We start from the raw sequence: 17746 nt of genomic DNA, 5'->3' as shown, positions 1-17746 counted from the left end.
AGAAGCAGCAGCAGCTAGCAGGAGGGGAAGAATGAAGGGGGGAAATCGGCGGGGGGAGACGAACCATGAGAGACTATGGACTCTGAAAAACAAACTGAGGGTTCTAGAGGGGAGGGTGGTGGGGGGATGCGATAGCCTGGTGATGGGTATTAAAGAGGGCACGTTCTGCATGGAGCACTGGGTGTTATGCACAAACAATGAATCATGGAACACTACATCAAAAACTAATGATGTAATGTATGGTGATTAACATAACAATAAAAAATTAAAATAAAATTTAAAAAAAGAAGAGAAGGTCATCACAACTGTAGATTGAATCAGCTCTGCCCCTTGACAATAAGGACAAAACTGGCCCATCTTTGAATGGACACAAGGTATTTCCACCCCACTATTTTTGACCCTCTATTTTGATACCAGTGATAGTTTTACTGTTTATAAGTACAAACATTGGAATCACAACAATCCTAGGATTGACAGATCTTTAACCAGAAGCAGTTTTCCAATATGAATAATATTATGTCAATTTAGTTTTTATTCACTTTTCTATGTGGTATAGATTAAGCCTGTCTTCTTAAAAAAATTTGTTTCATTTTAATGTATTGCAGTTCTTTTATTGGGCATAATTATTTTCAGTCTTGTGAAGATTTGAGTCATCAAATAATTTTTATTCACATTAGATTTTACCTAATAACATGCCATTATGAATTTTCTTTTGTGGTCATTATTTCTGGCAATTCTATTTTTCCTGGGTCATGTTTTGACCACCTACCTTTTTTTATCATGGAGTGTGATTCTTCCAGAATTTCTTCCAAAGCCAAATGTAATTTTATTTTGCCTTTAGTCCCATTGTTTACATTTTTAAAAGAGCTTCATGGTGATATATTCATATACCATACTGTTCATCCATATAAAGTATACGATTCATTGCTTTTTAGTATATTCACAGAATTATGAAACCATCACCACAATCTAACTTTAAAATTTTTTCATCATCCCAAAAAAGAAACCCCATACCCACCAGCACTCACTCCCCATTGCTCTCCAAACTCCCACCCCCAGCCCTAGGCAACTAGCAATTTACTTTTTAAGTATTTGCATATTCAGACATTAAGTGGAATCATATAATATATGCTCCTTTGTGACTGGCTTCTTTCACTTAGCCTCATGTTTTCAAAGTTCATCCATACTGTAGCATGTATGGTACTTTGCTCCTTTCCATTGCCAAATAGTATTCTATTATATGGCTATACTGCATTTTGCTAATCCATTCATTGGTTGATAAACATTTGGGTGGTTTTCACTTTTTAACTATTACAAATAAAGCTGCTATGATATTTAGGTACAACCTTTTCTCTTGTGTATATACCTAGGAGTGGAATTGATGGGTTATATGGTAACTCTGTGTTTAACATCTTGAGGAACTCCGAAATTACTTTCCAAAGTGGATATATCTCCCAACAAATCAATAATAAATTTTTATATTGACTAAAATATTTCAATCAATAACACATTTTGCCAATGTGACAATTTGGGCAATTATCGGTTTTCCCTAATGGTAGCCTTTTCTACAAAGTTTCCATGTTATCCTGGCTTGTCTTTGCAATTTTCTGTTTCCATCAAGATGTGATTTTTCAATTTTTATTTATAACAAAGTATATCATGTTAGTTTTAGGCATGTTATTTGGTGTTGATTATTTACGAGTAGCGTTAATAATTAATGGAACAAAAGATTGCTATTTTCTACTTATTTTTGGAACAAAGGTCATTAGTAGAACAAAGGCACAGGGTCTGGCTATATGTAAAGGTCAAAATTGCAAGATCAAAACATGGGACCAAAACATGCTGCCTAATCCTTAAATTCTATTACTCTTTCTGACCCAATCTCCATTCTTAAACAGGTCCCTGCCTAAACCTTTCCCTTCAAAACTTCCTTGCCTTGGCTGTCCCAATATTTCAGGCTCAGGACTAGAAATGAGAAGGACTCACTGAAATAGGTTAATTTAGACCCAGATGTTAATAGCTAAATATGTTATATTTCTCAAAGGTATTTGCCTTTTAAATGGCAGGTCATTCTCCAGAGACTTTCAGAGAACAAGAGCCTCACCCTAAAAAAAAAATTTGCAAAGATAGAATTTTTGACATTGTAATGAAGCAGATTTGACATCCCTCAGATCCCAGCTCCTTAGTGCTGGAAGGGACTTTGGAAATCAATGTCATCTAAGTCTCCTTTACTTGTAGAGAAACAAAACCAGCAAGGTGGTATGGCCGGGGGCACACAGCAAGGCAGGGATAGAGCTAGGCCTAGCACCAAGGTTAGTAGGCAGCATCCAGTGCCATATGCACTGTTCTAGCATGCCTCACCCTACAGACTGTGTGAGCACCCTGCTGCTTGAGAATACACAGAACAACTGTGGGGGCATGCATAATCACCTCTCTAGGGTAAGATAGAAATTACATATCAATGGCCTTGGAGCCATCGAAAGACCCTAGATAATTAAACTGCCAGCCTCCATCTGTTGCCAAGTGACCCCTTGGTCACAGCATCACCGAGTCAGCCCCTTGGGCTTCTGTATCCTTCTGATCAGCATTCTTCTTCTTCTGACCTAATGAGCTCTCAAATCCTTACAACTGCCAGCTAATAGGATGCAAATTGCATATACCATCCAAATACAAAAGACTTGCATGTTCCAATAGATTAGTTGATAATTAAGCTTCAAATTACTAATTAATTCAGTTCGAAACATAGGCGAGTATGTGGTGTGTGTTTTTCTTCCCCCTTCAGAGAAATAACGCAATTTATAAGATGATAATTTTTAGAAATTCCACCACATAATTAGCCTGCTGCTGCATGGAACTGACCCCCCTCCTTCAGAGTGTTTGTGATTAGGGTGTAATTATAGAGTTAGAAACCAAGGAAGCTTTTGAAAGTTTTAACAAAAGGAGGGAGCTACACTTTTATTTTACAGTTCTTTCTTCACAAGAGAAATGGAATGCATGAGCTTGGAAGTAGCCAACAACATTTTTCTAAAAGATCACTTTGGAAGGATTCAAATAGGCAGCTTTGGGGGGCTGCTGGAAGAGAGGAGGGAAGGAGACTGTGGGTCAGAGAGGAGAGCTTTATGGACAGGGAGTAAAAACAACCCTGAACCCTCCCTGCCCCCCACCCCCCCTTTTTGTCCAGACACTACCCTTAGCCAGCTCTGTGATCTTGGGCAACTCTCCAGCCCTCAGTTTCCTTATCCATCAACTGGGAATGACAGTGCCTGATCTGTATGCTTATAGTATTACCGGGAAGATCAAAGATGTTGCTGAATGTCACCATGTTTTGGAAAGTTAAACACTGATCTGCATAGGTGGGGGATTCTTACTACATATACTAGATCTACCCATCTGTACATCACATATTGTGTGTGTATATGTATGTATATATACACACACACACATACATATGCTTATTTATGTATTCATATTTTATATACAATAGGATAGATGTATTTATATTTCTATAACACTGGTATGTCCATAAAGTGTACTTGAACCTTGCAGAAACTGGAGAACTCTACCATTCTTTCTTCTATTATTTTTAAAGAGCATGAGTGGTGGGAGGAGGGGCAGTCAGAGGGAGAGAGAGAATCCCAAGCAGGCTCCATGCCCAGCACAGAGCCCGACGCAGGGCTCAATCTCACAACTCCAAGACCATGACCTGAGCCAAAATCAGCAATCAGATGCTCAACCGACTGAGCCACCCAGGCGCCGCTATACCATTATTTTTTAAAGAAGCACCTAGGCCCTGGAACCCACCAGAGGGCCAGGCTATCCAGTCTGGCTATCCATCCTCCTCCAAACCCCAGTACTGACTCTGTGTTCATTCCCTGCTCTGACGTTGTGGTCAAAGCAGACATCTACCAGTCAGGACCCTCCAGAGTTATAGCTCTTATCTTTGTGACACATCAGCAGCAAATCTTAGACCAAACTAGTGTTAAAACAGAGGGCCTGTGGACACCCCTATAATGCACATACAGAGTTAGTTTGGGAAACACTGAGCTAATAGTTAAAGGCTTCAGTGTCACTGAAATTGTAAAAATGAGTACTCACATCATGGGACAAATGACCAGATTATTAATATTGATGATTAGAGTTTCATTGAAACAAAACACATTTTAAAATGCATATAGAGAACTAGCAGACCTCTGAGAATTTACAAAGCGTCCAGCAGACCCCAGTTTGAGAAACACTCGAAGGTGTTGATTCTCTTTCAGTATGGACCATTTGGTGCCTCCTCAGGGATTAGTAACAGTAAAATTAACAGCAATCCTTCCATTTTCACAACTGTTGTAGTTTATGTGACATTTTCTTATGAATCACACCACTGGCTTTTGAATGTCATAATACTCCAGTGAAGTAAGCAAGGTAGAATTCATCACCTCCATTTTACAGATGTGGGAACTGAGGCTCAAAGCCATTATCTGACTGAGCTGCAGAGGAGGAAGGCAGGCACCTAGTCAATGTAGTTGGGCTCTCGGGAATCTGACAAAAACCTAGTAATGTGAGCGTAAGAGTAGGGCAACCAGCCTAACCTGATGTCAAGCCTCTTGGGAGCCACTGACCAAGAAATGAATAACATTTCTTAAACCCCTCATGAATAACAATGACAATAATTACACTGACAGTAACTACTACAATTCACTGAATCATTGCTATATTCCAGGCACTAGGGAAAATACTGAAATGCATATCTATTAAACCCTACCATAGCCCTTGATAATATTATCCCCACTTTTCAGATGAAGAAACAGGTTCAGAAGGATTAGTGAATTTTCCAATGTCGCCAAGTTTATAAAGTGATGGAGCTGGGCTTTCCCTCCAGGACCATAAAACTCCAAAGTGCACATGCCTAGGACTGTGCCTTGTGACTGCTAGAGTGTGGGGAAGTTGGAGGAAGGAACGAGGGTTTGGGGGGCCAGGGGGAGTGGTCCTTGGCACAAGGGCTTGAGTTTAAACATTGCCTACAGTAGGCCTGGAACTCAAACTTAGGCTCTCAAACTCCTATTGGATACCTTCTTAATTATGCACTGATGGCATTTCATTATAATTATAATTTCTAGTGTATAAGGAAGCTGAGGGAGAGGCAGTGAGGTCAGGTCACCCCAGGTCTCACTGGGATATTTGGAGATCCGAACAGTCAGCCAGTCCCACCATGTGGTTTCATATTAACTCCTGTAGAGTTGGAAGGTTTGGTCCAAGGGGCAGTAAATCCAAGCCCCCAGCTCCGTGCTACTGCCCTCTGCTCTGTCAGTCCTGAGAAGAAACTTTTCTTTAGTCTCCTTCTCTCCACTGCTGAGAAATCTGTCTCCACCTTCTATACGGCCACCCTTACCCATTGCCTTCTGCTCCTCTCTTCCCACTGTCTCCATGCCACACCCGGTCATGCCTGGTTTCCATAGCCTCTGGTTAGGCAGGTGGTACAGTGCTTGGGAAGGGTGGTTTAAGGTCAAACAGACCTGAGTTTAAATTCTGGCTTTATATCTATTAGCTGTGTGACATTAGTCAAGTTATCTATTTATTCTGAACTTTCATTGCCTCATCTATAAAAGAGGGAATAATGTGATATTATCTACCTCCTCATTGGTATTATGACAATTAAGCAAGTCAATATGTTATAAAGTGTGCATAGTAAATGTTTGGCCCAAATAGGCACTCAATAAGTGTTAGTAATTGCCACCATAATAATCATCATACCATCATCATTATCATTAGTGGGAAAAAAAGGACATTTACTATCTGGGGACATGATACTATCTTTGAGGCCCCTCAACCCTCTCCCAAACTAAATCTCATCCACAACTGACTCACAGTTATATAGTGTCTTCTTCCCTGTTTGTCTTTAAGCTCCTAGAGAAAGAAACACGTCTGCCTTGTTCACTGATGAATTCCTAGGGCCTGGTAGAGGGAGCTGCATGTAACAGGTGTTCTTTAAAAAATCACTAAATGAATGAATGAGGGAAATAACTGCTCAGGAAATAAATAGTGTGTGTACCCACACATCACATGCACTTACAGGCAAAATCCTTGACTGCAAAATGCTGAGAGCAGCAGATGTAGTGGGAATAGGAACATAGTTATGAAAACACACATGAGTAGAGAAAGATGGGCCTAAGAGGGCTTTCAATCCACTTCCCATAAAGGGCCAGAATCTCCTCTACACCATCCCCAACAGAAGCCCATCCATCTGGTTCCTGCTTGTATGATACCCAGTGATGGGAACTCACGCCCTGAGGCAGCCCTTTCTCTCCTCAAAGGGCTCTGAGGTTTCTAGTCTTGCTCAAAGGGGGCCCACTCTGCCCTGTGCTACCCTCTCCACACTTGTGGCACCACCTGCTCTCTTAGAAGCCTTGCAGAACATGTCTGCTGCCTTTCCACCAAGCAACCTTCATGTGCTTGGAAACTCCTACACTTGTTCTCCTTGGTGTTGGCTCCTCCAGCCTGGGTGCCCCTCAGTTCCCTCAGTACCTTCTCACAGTACATACTTCTAACAGACAACCAGTCGATCGTCAAGGGTGGACCAAGCATATCCTCCAGCCTAGCACTGCCCTGGGCTTCTTTGAGAAGCTTCTCATACGAGGAGATTCATACAGCGTGACTTTTGTCCTGGAAGCAACAAGGCCTTGTCTTCTAGCTAGATTGGAAGATGTAACCAAAGTTCTAAAGAATGAGAGAGGGGGTGCCTGGGTGGCTCAGTCGGTTGAGTGTCCAACTCTTGATCTCAGCTCAGGTCTTGATCTTGGGATTGTGAGTTCAAGCCCCATGTTGGGCTCCACACTGGGCTTGGAGCCTATTTTTTTAAAAATGCTAGAGAAAATCACCATGTGTGATAGTAATGCAAGCCCCCATAAATGGCACTTGAGCTGCCAGAGCATGGCACTTGGAGGCAGGAGAGGCCTCTGGAGTCTGTAGGTGTCTAGGAAGGACGACAGTGGATCCATGTGGCCAGTGGTCCTGTGAAGAGCATGCCTTTGCCCTGGTTTGAAGAGGCCAAGAGAGCTAGTGCTGAAAGGGCCCTAGGAGCTCATCTCACCCAGCCCCTCATTTTACAAATGGAAATATAGGCCCAGAGGGGAAGTGACCTGCTTGAGCTCACTGAGAAGTTAAACAGCAGAGCTGGGCCAGGGATTTGGAGCAACTGTTTGCTCTGTTCTTTATGCTTCATTCCCCCCACTGCTGCCTCTCAGTTTCCAGTGTGCCTGTGCACGTGCGGTGTGAGTGTGTGTGTGTGTGTGTGTGTGTGTGTAAGAGGAAGAAGCAGGCAGAAACATGGAGACCAAGAAAGAGGCTCAGAAGTGCTCCCTCCTGCCCCCCTCCAGCCCCTCTCAGAGTCTCTCTTCACGGATGGGGACCCCCTGCAGCTTCCCTTTGTCCCTTCCATACACCCTTTCCTCCCTCCCGCTGCTCTTACCTCACTCTCTAGTAACACTGACAACACATGGGTTACTTTATGATCACCAGGGCTGACATTACAGACACCTCTGGAAGCAAAGAGGAAGTAGCTGGGTAGAAAGCCAAATCCCAGATCCCAAAGGATCCTCACTTGCTAGATGGTCTGAACATTCCATCGGGCAAGGCCTAGTCTGTTGCTCTTCACACTCATACCCCATGGTCTAGAATAATCCACTCTAGAGACCTCTGAGAGTTTCTGTGTCCCTCCAAGAAAGGTGAGATTATATTCCCATTTTATGAGTGAGAAAAAAAGAGGTTCAATTTGCTGAAGGAGCTTTTCCAAGGTCATGGAGCTAAAGCTAGAATTTGAACTCAGATCTCTCTAATTCTAAAGATTAGGTTTGTTCTCCACCGGGCCACACTGCCCAAATTGGGGAAACATTTGCAACTCTGAGGCCTGGCATCATGATTGAGCAAAACTGAGAAATAAACTCCTTTCCTCCTGAAACTGCCTGGGTTTGAATTTTGACTCACCCACTTACTAGCTGTGACTTTGAGCAAGCCACTTCACCTCTCTGTACCTCAGTTTCCTTATCTGTAGGTGGGAATACGCATACACACTTCACAAGGTAAAGATAAAATGAGCTATTTTATGTCAAGTTTTAGAACAATGAGTGCAGCAGAAGCCTAGGGTCTCATCCCAACTCTGCCACTGACTCATTATCATTTGCAGAAAAGATATATATATGTATATTTTTTGAGAGTCTCAATTTTTTGAAGATTTCGTACAATGTTTTTAAAAGGAATAAATTGTCAAGAGGACTTTTGCAGATCTGTAATTTATGGCTCTAGTTTCCTGCCTCTCTCTGCAGTCTGGGGATATCAAAACAAAATTCCCAAGCCACACTGGCTCCCTTCATTATAAGGGAGACACTGCTCCATTAATCTCAAGCACTCAGTGTTTGTAGCCTTTGTTCTTGCAAACCGTGCACACCTTGGCTGATTTGGACTAGTCCTTTCCATGCTCCAGATATGCAAGACAATATCTGCAATTGCTCTTTCAGAGTGTGCAACCTCTTGCTACCACCAGCTTAGAAGCAGAAGGGACAGATGCCTCAGCACCAACCAAGGCAGGAGGTTGGGGTAATGTGTAAATAGAAGGGTCCAGTCTTTACTTCTTACTGGTCCCTCTTTTTAAAACAGAAAAACAGATAATATAATGGAAGAAAGTAAAATGGAGCCCCATGAGCTGTGGGGCTCTAGGTGAGTACTTGCTATGTGCCAGGCATCATTCTAAGAACTTAACTATGTTTTATAGTTAATTCTCACCACAGTCATAGGATAAAGATAAAACAGAAATCCTTATTTTGCCGTGAAGGAGACTGAGGCCCAGAAAGTTTAAGTAGCTTACCTGTGGCCACACAGCTGGGAGGTAAAAGAGCTGAGATTTGAATCCAGGCTGATGTGTAATATGTGCTTCCTCTGGTTCACTGCCCTTTGTCCTCTGAATCTGAACCTCAGAGCATGTGTGTTTTCTGCTTAAAGGGTTATTTCCTGCACTTTTCACCTGACCAAAAGTCCTCTTTCAGGCTTCACTGCTTCCACTGGGGAGCCTTCCCTGAGCTCCAAGGTCAGGTTTTTTTCATTAGCTGCTCTACAATTACTTGGGTAATATTGGCCTTTCGCACTAAACCTTAAGTAACTCGAAAGCAGGGATCACACCTGTGATTCTGTTTCATCCCTTTGTCTAGTATGTGCTTCACAATATTAAGTACTCACAGATGAATGAGAGCATGAATGAATAACTGAACTAGAATACTCCTTTCCCCATTCCCAGTAGATTTCAAATTTATCCGATGTTTGGACTTTCATTCGTTTTTCACCAAGCATTCGATAGATACTTACTGTATTGAGATCCTGTGAACACTTAAGCTGGCATTTCATCAAAAAGTGGGCTTTCTGTAGTCTTCACTTGATCTTCCCTGGACAGGAAGGTTTGGATCAATGTAAAGGGAAGATGTGGTTGGTTTCAAGTCAGTCAAGAACTCCAGGCCCCACACTAGGCTGAATTTTGAATTGACCTTTGGCTCTTTGGCCCTGGCCAGGTGTCACCTCTGACTGCAGCCAGTTAGAACACAGTTAACATAAAGGCTCTGGGCGACTAACCAATACCAGGCCAAATAATGTATTCCTTTGCCCATGCATCAACAGCCCAGTCTGGAAACCTCCGATCTTCTGCTGCAAAGTGCCAGCATTTTATCCTAAACCCCTAGACTGAGAGAAGTTGCTCTCTGAGGCCCTGACTGGCTCTGACAATGCTTTGGCAACAAAGGACACCTGTGTGGGAAACAGGTGCGCTTGTGTGTTGGCAGATATCCAAGCGTACAGGTACCTGCCTCCCTGGTTTCAAATGCACTTGGGTAAGTTAACAATACTGATTTTTTCCAACACGGATGGTGTTTTAGCTAATTTAAACACAGCTACAGCGTCTCATTGACTTTGCAGGAATCAGATAAGCCCACATGTTACCAGGGATTATGTAGGGTGAGGACACATTTAAGTTTTGGTTGGCTATAGTGACTAAAATAGGAAAATGTGAAGACCGTTATGCAGAGACATGTGATTTGAGGACGAAACTGAGTCCTCAGCTCAGGAATATTCCATGAATTCACATATATCCATATTCATATATACACACCTATGTGATCACAGAATTGCAGATGGAAGCTAGAAGAGCCCTTAAGAGAGAAATCAACTGGCTCAGAAGTTTCCAAACTTTTAAGTTAGAAGCCCTATTTTCAAATGGAATCTTGGGGAGAACCCCAGCATGTAAAACAGATAGGAAACAGAGCTGCTTTGGTAGAGGGAAGATAGGGGTCTAGGACCCCATTCTTGTGCCTTCCCCCTTCCCCAACATGCTAACCTCTAAAATGCTCACAACCTGGGAATAGTTTGAATGATCATTGGTCTAGCCAATGCCCTTCTTTTGCAGATCAATAAACTAGTGCTGGGAGAGACAGAGACCACTGCCCAAGGGCAAACAGCTCCCATGGTTCAAAGATAGCACAGAACGTGTGTGGCTGTCCCTAAAACTGTTTTCTTGACAATTCTTATTTATGACCTCGTTCAGAATATACTACATGGAAAAAGTCAATGAAAAGCCCTCTTTAGTGCAGAGGACAAAAGCTAGGAGGTGACAGGATGCAAGCATGTACGAGAATCATGAAAAGGGTGAGCAAAGACGTTTACTATCTCTTTCTTTATTCTTCCGCGTGAATTGAGCCATCTGCGTGCTCCAGGTGCTGTGTTGCGGATATGCTGGGGACTGAGGCCCCGCCTCCTGGGAGCCCACAGTCTCTTAAGGCACGTGCAAAGGACAACCGCAGTCTCCGGGAGAGAGAGATAAGACGGGCCTCAGAGAGAGAGAAACAAAGAGCTGTGGTTCGAATTCCAAGCAGCAGGTCACGTTAAAGATGCTGAAGGCAAACATTGTGGTCTCCTGGAGACCTGCTAATTCCTTCCTACAGTAGAGATACAAGCCATTCCAGCCATTCATTGCAGGACAGGAGATGGAGGAGTCAGATTGACAGGACTAGTGGCGAGGAGGCGGGATGTACAGTGCTTGGATAACAGCCAAGAGTCTTGTTACTTGTTACAACTGTGGTCTCTCCCCATCATCAGCTGTGTGATACCGGGCAGAAGCTACTCCGTTCAGTTAAGCCTCGGTTTTCTCATTTGCAGAATGAGAATGATAATAGTAAAATACCTGCTTCACAGGATTGTTATGAATATTAAATGAGATAATACAAATAAAGCCCTTAGCATTGTGCCTACTACGAAGTACAGGCTTTGATACATCTAGGCACTGTGGCAGTTGTCATATTTTAGCCAAAATCTGTCTTCCATGACTTCTGCTCATTCACGGATACTGGCTTGCCTTCTGGAGCCTCAGCGAATAAATAAATCTCGCACCTCTTCCCCATGACAGCCCTTCCGGGATCTGAATACATCCTCTGCTTACCCTCTCAGTTTCCAGTATTTTTCAGGTTGATTATCCCCACTTTTTCCAGCATTTCTAACGTAACAAGCCTTTTCAAACTGCACTTCCCTGTAACCATCCTCCCTCTGGAGCTGTCATCTAAGAATCTATCTGACAAGTGGGGGAAACTTGGCATGTTCAACTTGTGCCCTTCTGAGTATAAAGTACAGGTTCTTTGATTTATTCTACTAACATTACCTCTTCAGATCTCAAGGGGATGAGATGGAGGCAGTGTTCTTTCCAGTGGCCCAGGGCTTGTTTAATAAACCTTCTTCCTGGCCCCTTTCCTTTAACAATGCTGGATGCTCCCTCTTCCTTCTGACGGGTGTGGTGTCCACGCAAGCAGGATGATGAGGGCTGAACAGCTTGTACGTGACCCCCTTGAAAGAATCCCAGAGAAAAAGGAAATTTGGCTTTGAAGATAAAGCTTTTCATCCTCCAACAGCAGCGTTCCTGTACACCTGCCTCTTGTTCTCTCAGGTGTCTTGCCTGGCCCACTGCCTGGTTTTGAAGCAGTTCCAACAACACCTAACTTCTTTTGAGGCCATGATAACGATGATGGTGATAATAGCAAATGTTCACTAAACACTTACTATGTGCCAGACAGTTCAAGGTGCTTAAATGTATTCTTTTAAATCTTACACCACTTCTATGCTGTAGGTGCTATTATATCTGTATTTCGAAGACCAGAGAACTGTGCCTCAGAGAGATTAAGTAACCAGGAAGTATGTATAATCAGTTTTTTTGTTTCCAGCCACACATGATAATTAATAGTCATAATGATAGCCCAGAGCCTCTTCATGATCCCGAAAGCATTTTCTAAATCTTCACAGCGACATGAAAGTATATCCAATGTAGTACAGTGTTAAACATCTCTTTAGGATATCATAATTATTTGAAATGGCTTTTCATTCTAATCCTTTGAAAATCATAATTGACGTTAGAAGGAATGCCTGTGTTAACTACCTGAGCACTTCTACTCCCATTCTATTCCAACAGCTGGTCAGCATTGCGCTGCTCCTACAATGACATGTAACGGAGTCAGATCCTAACCCCAGCTAATAGCCTAACCAGCTATAGGGCCTTAGGCCACTAGTGTCCTCTCTGGAGCTCACTTTCCCATCTGTACAATGAGGGGTTTGGTCTGATCTCCAACATCTTTGCATCAGGCATCAGTAAACTGTGGTCTATGGGTCAGTTCCAACCATCACCTCGTTTTGTTTGGCTCATGAGCTAAGAATGGTTATTACATTTTTAAATTATTGGAAAAGAATGATATTTCATGACTTGTGAAAATCATATGAAATTCAAATTTCAGTGTCCATAAATAAATTTTGCTGGGCCTCAGCCATGCTCATTCATTTACTATTGTCTATGGCTGCTTTCATGCTATAATGGCAGAGTTGCATAATTACAGCAGAAACCATATGGCCTACAAAGCCAAAAATATTCACAATCTGGCCCTTTACAGAAAATATTTGCCGACCCCCTGGTATGGATGTGGAGTAGGTGGGCACTAGTAGACTTTAGATAAATCAGAGGCTTGGGAAGCATCTAGCCAACCTTCAGAGATTGGTGTCAAGGAAAGAAACCTAGGGTGTTCAACCACACATGTTCCTTTAAGATAGAAAGCTGTACTGGAAGGCCCCTCTTCAGCGAGGTGAGTCATTTATTCAGGGCTATTAGCTGTGTCATCCACACTGTCAGAGGTTCTTTGTCCCTCTCTGGGAAATCTGGCAACACCATCCTAAAGCTAAGCTCATGTGTTCTCCACCAGCAAGGCAATGGAACATGTTGACAAAGATGATAGATTTTATGGTTGGACCATGGTTTGAATTCTTGCTTGCTGTGTGATCTCAGGGGAGTTTCCAAAAGTCTCTGAACCACAGCTCTTCAACATAAAATTGGGATGGATACTCACTCAACTCATTTATGCAAATAAGCATCTGGTGCCTACTGTGCATGTTCACCTTTCAGGGCTGTTTGGGGGATAAAATAAGATGATCTATATAAAGCATTTAACAGAATGCCTGGCTCAGGATAAGAACTTGGGAAATGTTTAAAATAAATCTAGGGGTGACTGTTGACCAATTACTTCATTTTTCATTTTTAAATGACAGTAAACTCATTTTCAGAAGGCTGTTGAGATGAAGTTATGTAATGTATATGAAGTAGAACTTCGGCCATTATTGCTGTTTTTGTTATTCTTATGAGCAATGCTTCTGAAGCTCTGTTGCAGTGGAGCATTTAACAGTGCCACTGTTCTTGATTTCCAGACCAGGAGATAACAAAGGAAGTGGGGCTCCCTTAACACGTCATAACAAAGTTTCAATACATGGGACAACTTATCTTCCCTGTTCTGCCACTGCCACTCCCTCCCCACCTTTCCAGGGACTGACAGGTGATTCCTAACCATCAAGGTACATCAGAATTGTCTGAGGAGCTATTTTTATTTTTTAATAGTATAAAAAGGAACTTTATTCACATAGTAAAAAAGAAAAAATATTACAGAAGGGTATAAAATAAAAAGCAAACTCCTGTCCCCTCCAATCTCATACTTCTTAAAAATAACTATCTTAAACCTTTTCTGTGTTTGGTGATTCTGGTGGTTTCCTCCACATTTCTACATAATATGCCTAAGTCTCTTTTTCTTGATCAGTTTGAATCCCAGCTGTGACTCTCCATTAGAAAGATGATCAATCATCTCAATCATCTCATACTACTCTGCACATCCAGTCCTCAATGTTTGTTACTTGTGCCATCATTTGGAATTATTCTAATGAGTACCTTTATAATTTTAATACATTGAACCTTGATTTTTGATTCGCCAGCATTAGAGCTTTATAAAAATACAGGTGTCCAGTTACCTCTCCAGGGCTACGGAATGACAGTCCTTAGGGGTGACTATTTTGCAAAAGCTCTCCAACGTATTCTGATGTGTCCCTCAGGTGAAGGACCTCTATCCTGAGAGCCTGCAGTACACCAGCCAGGTCATCAGTGCTTGAATGAGATAGTAGGCAGAGCATTCGTCTCATGTCACATATTCATCAGACACATGTGGGACAGTGTGAAGTGCCATGGAGGTGCCAAAACAGCACAGAGGAGCATAGTGACACAACATCTCCAAGAGCTCACTTGTCACAAAGTGTATTTTTTTAATTTTATTTATTTATTTATTTATTTATTTATTTATTTATTTATTTATTTATTTATTTATTTATGAGAGCACAAGGGGCAGAGGGAGAGGGACAAGCAGACTCCCTGCTGAGCAGGGAGCCCAACACGGGGCTCGATCCCAGGACCCTGAAATCATGACCTGAGCCAAAGGCAGATGCTTAACTGATTGAGCCACCCAGGTGCCCCAAAACCCTATTTTAGATGAGAAACAGAGTCACTCTATGAAGAGCAGCAGCTGGTACAGCTCTGCGGGGACAGTTGGAAGGAGCCTGGGTTTGGGAGACCTGGATTCTCATACTGAATAACTTGAACCATCTTGTGCATTGATTTTAGTTTTATTCAATAGTACATTGTACAGAGCAATGGACTCAGTATTTTGGGGCATGTTATAAAATAGGCAAAATGGCTCAAATAGAGTGGTGACGATTAAACTTCATAGTTTAAATCCTTAATAAAATGTAATTAGCAATGTGACATCCTTACACATATTATATAATTAATATCACAGATAAAGCAGATAAAGAAAAATATTCTAAATGCCAAATGTTACCCAAGGTTGTTGGGTTGTTGTTTTTTTTTAATAAAATGGCAAAGAAAATTAGAAAATGATTTAATTAAACCTTGTTTAATGAGCATGCTCCAGGGAATAGAATGAGTGAGTTGAACTTTGCAGTTAACTGGTGGGCAAATAGTTAACGCGTTTATTTCCCTTTCTTAGTCAAGAGCACTTGTCTATACTGTCAGAGTCCATTTTCTTGCATTATGGAGAAATCAAGCCTAGTCACTATAAAAGACTCATTTCTTAGTGATTAGGGACATTGTAGAGATTGAAGATTACCATTCCAGCATGAGATCTTACATGGGAGGGAAAATGCCAGCTATTAGATGAATATGCATTGTCTACAAGTTATTCCCTAATGTTTCTTTTACCTGACATCACAGGTAGGAGTTTATCGTCCTCTGTTCATTCTTTCCCAGGGGAGCACAAGGAGTTCCGTTAGAGGGTCCCGTCAGTTTGATTAAACATAACTGAGGTTTGGCTCCATTAACCTTGTAGTCAGACATTCTGGTGATGGAAGTGAGTGACGTCTATGTTCAAATAAACTCTGCCATCCGTTTACTGTGGCCCCCATTATGTTCAAGAGGCGGGCAGTTAGTACAAAATGCTCAGGAGCTGGTTATAGATTTTCAAGTGGTAGAAGATGACTCCAGGAGAGAATTTCCATTTGATTCTCTCAATAGTTAGTTTATGAACAAGATGTTCTTTTTTTTTTTTTTTAAGATTTTTTATTTATTTATTTGACAGAGAGAGAGACAGCGAGAGCAGGAACACAAGCAGGGGGAGTGGGAGAGGGAGAAGCAGGCTTCCTGCCGAGCAGGGAGCCCAATGTGGGACTCGATCCCAGGACCCTGGGATCATGACCTGAGCCGAAGGCAGACGCTTAACGACTGAGCCACCCAGGCGCCCCAAGATGTTCTTTTTAAAGATCTCTAAAAATGATGAGAAATTTCTCAACGGTGCTTTAGCTTTTAACCAGTGGTGGGATTTCTCTTAGATGGTATACTGTCTTCTAGCATATATTCTGATTCCATCTGTACCAACAACTTGCTAGACCACTGTGCAAATCAGTAGACCTCTGCAAAAGTCTATAAACTGTGGCTATGGGAAAAGTTAACCTGAGCTTCTCTTTCCAACCAATTAAAACTGTCCACTGGCATTTGCTGCCTGCTTATCATATTTCCCCTGCCTAATTAGCATTCTTGCTTGAGAAAGTCTCTGGTTTTTATTCTTTCACGCAGCAAAATATGTATTGAGAATCTGATTTGTACCAGGCATTGCTCTAGATGCCACGCTCCAGGACACATCAATGAACAAAATAGAAAAGGTCTGGAGAAACTTAAACAGGGCACTGAGAAGGAACTGGCTGGACTGGGTGGTGGGGTGACATTGGTTTCTTCTAGAAGCAGGACTTAAGACAAGGATTCAAGTACAAGTGGTTTCTTTGGATGCCAGTGAGGAATCTGGAAAGTTAGAAAGGGACAGGATGGCATCCAGTAAAGGTGCACAATCAAGACACGTACCCCTGCGGGAGCCTGATCCCTTAAGGGACCTCTAGACATTGATGTAGAACAGGTCTCAGAGTTGTTTCCACCTCCCCCTGCCGCAACTCTCTCACCTCCAGCCACTGGGGAAAGGAATCTGGAGTATTTTCCTAATAGCTTTCCATCTGTCATTGGTTGACTGCTTCTCTGAGTGTATTAATTCCCATAGGGTTGAAGTAATAGGTATTTGCGATTAGTATAGAAACTGAAATATCAGAGGCGCCTGGGTGGCTCAGTCAGTTAAGTGTCTGCCTTCCACTCGGGTCATGATCTCAGGGTCCTGGAATGGAGCCCCGTGTCAGGCTCCCTGCTTAGTGGGGAGTCTGCTTCTTCCTCTCCCTCTGCCCCTCCCCCCCATGCTCTCTCTCTCTCAAATAAACAAATATATTTTTTTTTAAGTGAAATATCAGTGTATAAAGGGGAGTGGAAATGAGCAGGGTACTTACTGGCAGCATCTACCACAGGATGGAAATTGGATCTTTAGGTAAGGGGGCCAGGAAAGACCTCTCTGAAAAGACTGCATGTTGGCTGAGATCCTAAAAACAGAAAGGAACCAGCCAGGGAAAGCACACTTCGAGGCAGAGAGAATAGCTAGGACAAAGGCTCTGAGGAGAACTGAGCTTGGGTGATTTATAAAATACAAATAATAAACAATCAGAACTTTAGAGGCACTTGGTGGGGGGTTGGGGGAGTATCTTTGAGTCACGAAGTTGTTCATGACTAGATCTTTTAAACAAGGAACTAGATAAGTCAATGAGAAATTAAGAGACTTAGACAATGTCATAGGACTTCATTGTATATACTATGCTACATATTTACTTGTTTGTTTATTGTCTAGAATGTAAGCTTCGTTAAGAGAAGGAACTTGTTTTATTCACTATTAGAATATGCACTAGAGGTTCTCAAAAATTTTTGTTGAATGATGAGTAGACTTTCAGAAGACCTTAGTTCTAGTCCATGTTCTGCCACTGACTCACTGGATGACTTGGTGAT

At 42.2% G+C, this 17746-nt stretch overlaps 1 protein-coding gene across 6 annotated transcripts in view; it reads left to right on the top strand.

Moving 5' to 3' along the window:
* GRIA1 (glutamate ionotropic receptor AMPA type subunit 1) overlaps positions 1 to 17746 on the top strand; it is a 298697-nt gene that overhangs the window by 164028 nt on the left and 116923 nt on the right. The window lies entirely within an intron of this gene.

This window comes from Neomonachus schauinslandi, chromosome 7 (genome assembly GCF_002201575.2).
Source record: "Neomonachus schauinslandi chromosome 7, ASM220157v2, whole genome shotgun sequence".
In the NCBI taxonomy this organism is placed as follows: domain Eukaryota; kingdom Metazoa; phylum Chordata; class Mammalia; order Carnivora; family Phocidae; genus Neomonachus; species Neomonachus schauinslandi.
The sequence above is the reverse complement of the archived record's forward strand: the minus strand, read 5'-3'. Positions and strand labels throughout refer to the sequence as shown.